This window comes from Trachymyrmex septentrionalis, unplaced genomic scaffold, assembly GCF_001594115.1.
Source record: "Trachymyrmex septentrionalis isolate Tsep2-gDNA-1 unplaced genomic scaffold, Tsep1.0 scaffold7, whole genome shotgun sequence".
Classification (NCBI taxonomy): Eukaryota; Metazoa; Arthropoda; class Insecta; order Hymenoptera; family Formicidae; genus Trachymyrmex; species Trachymyrmex septentrionalis.
In genome coordinates, this window is record NW_017305884.1 from 4,794,839 (window position 1) to 4,797,451 (window position 2,613).

Here is a 2,613-nt window from a genome sequence, read left to right on the forward strand (position 1 = left end):
TATATAGATCGATTGTTAATAAAACCAAAGTTTTAGATGTACGAATTCCAATAAAATACAGAAATTTTTTGAGAATTTTTTGAGAATGTTAATATCTTCGTTTATTAAAAATAATACTTCCCATCTCAATAAATCATACGGTCACGATAACTACGTACAATCTGAAATTGATATTTTATGCAATTATTTTTTTTTGCATTGCAGCGAGCAATTTGTTAAAATTATTTAAGTTGAATAATGAAACTCGATAATTTGGAGTGTGCAATGTTATATATACCTACAAAACGCGATACTTTAATTATAAAGTTGCGGAAAAATATGATCTTGTTTTTTTAAATGAAAATGGTTCCTCAGAAATATATCAGCATAAGTATATTAAATCAGAGACATTTCGTAGCGCACTTATCTTACATATTGATTTTGAGATTTCCCCTGCTAGGAAAAATATTTAATATAATTAATATTTAATATGAAAAATATTTAATATTCAGCTGATACTTGTAAATCTTACATATGATAAAATATAAGATACACAGATTAACTTGCGAGTAGAACGGAAAACCTTGGGAATATATATGAAATTCTGTCAAGAGACATTTTGGAGATAGATTTTAGAGGTGATTAATCTAGAATCGTTTTATGACGACTCCATTATTGCACATTTTGCACGTATGCTCTTATACAACATGTTTTTCTCGAAATAAAATATTCCTGCTAGAAATTGTGCCAGAAATTTCCCAGATCACTCGTGTATTATCCTTTATCTCTAAATTATACTTGCGTAAAATGCATGTTATTAACTTGTCGCTTCGTTCATGTAATTAATTACTTTTGTTAAAAGGCGAATAATTAAAATCATGCAATGACAAGCGGCAGCCAAGCGATGAACAAGCCGAAATAAAATATTTTTATCGACAGTTTTTTTTATTAGCACGTTAGTTTTTTTAAAAATTCGTCGTTCACGTATGTTTCTCATTATTAAATTTACGAGCAGTACATTCTGAAATCAAATAAATTCTGCATGCTCTTGATGTGAAATTGCATGGAAATTTGTTTTTCTGTATGAGCAACTCTTTGGCACCTAGTTATGGCACTGTTAAATATTATATATTTTTACGTTTCTATTTCTGAAATATTTCTGATTCTATATTCTGGTCTAAATTTACTTTTACTCGTTGCTTTCACTGTATATAAGTAATACTCGTATAATCAGTTTTCTTCTGCACCAGCACTTTTTATTTTTATTTAAGTATTCTACTCAAATATATTATGTTATAAATAAATAACTTTTGTTTTACAGAATTTAATATTAAATATGTCTAGCAATAATTGAAATTATTAATTTAATTTAATGTGTATTACAGAAAAAGGAACGAATTAAAAATTGTTTTTTTTTTTTATCAAAGTTTAATCTTTATATTAATTATTCTAAAATGTTCTACAATATACGCGCGCGCGCTAATGTTATATTATTCTTAAAAGAGTGTAATCATTCTTTTTATAATAATCGTTCTCAATTATATTATCGTTATCGCAAAATGATGAACAAGATAAATATATCTCATTGTTATAATTTACTTAACACTTTTAATATTTCACACGTGCGAAAACGTAATGAAGGAATGTATTTTTGCTTATCATATATATGATATATTTATTTATTTTATGCAACGTAATAACAGATTTAGGATTTATGTAAACGGGTATATAGAAATTAATACATACTTATACAATATTAACACAATGTCTCTTTTCCATTGCATAAACAAAACATTTAGATGAAATACAGCTAAGAGTCCAGTCTATAGATAGAATAGTATAGTTATAAATAGAAGTATGTATCGCAAACATAGGATACATAGTCTCTAGTGGAATATACGTGTAATAAAATAAAATATTAAAATATTTGACAAATTTATTATATACTGATTGTATATTTAAATGTACATTTAAATATTTTTTTAGAAAGAAATCCATGCTTTAAATGCGTTAATCTTTATTAATATAATAATTATGTGTCACATTAGATTTTTTGAATATGTAAAATTACACGATATTCTAATGATAATTTTTCTGATGTTTAACGATATACTCGCGAACGCAATTATGTCGTCTTTGCTTTACAGCCTTAATCATCTCATCTTTTCCCATGTACACTTTTCAATGTGCAGTGACCTACATTTCCTCTCGTGCCGCTTTCTGTGTCATTTACCGATTCTTAATAAATATAGATTGTTGAAAGTAAGCAAGTTAGCACGTTGGTTATCGTCCGTGAACGACGTTTGTGCCTATATCGGAGAATCGGCTACTTTGTGACAGGTGTATTTGTTTTCGAGGAATGCAGTAGCCTTTGTGTTTGACGTTCGTTCTTTGCCATTAATTATACTTGATACGTCCAGTCGATTCGACGTTCCTGATAACGATAAAAGTGGTTTGGATTCTCTCGCTACGAACAATCGATTTGGTAGAAAGAGAAAGAGAAAGAGAGAGAGAGAGAGAGAGAGAGAGAGAGAGAGAGAGAGAGAGAGAATGTATGTGTGTATGTATGTGGATGGATGTGGATGGATGTGGATGGATGTGGATGGATGTGTGCGAGATAGAGCTACCAATTAT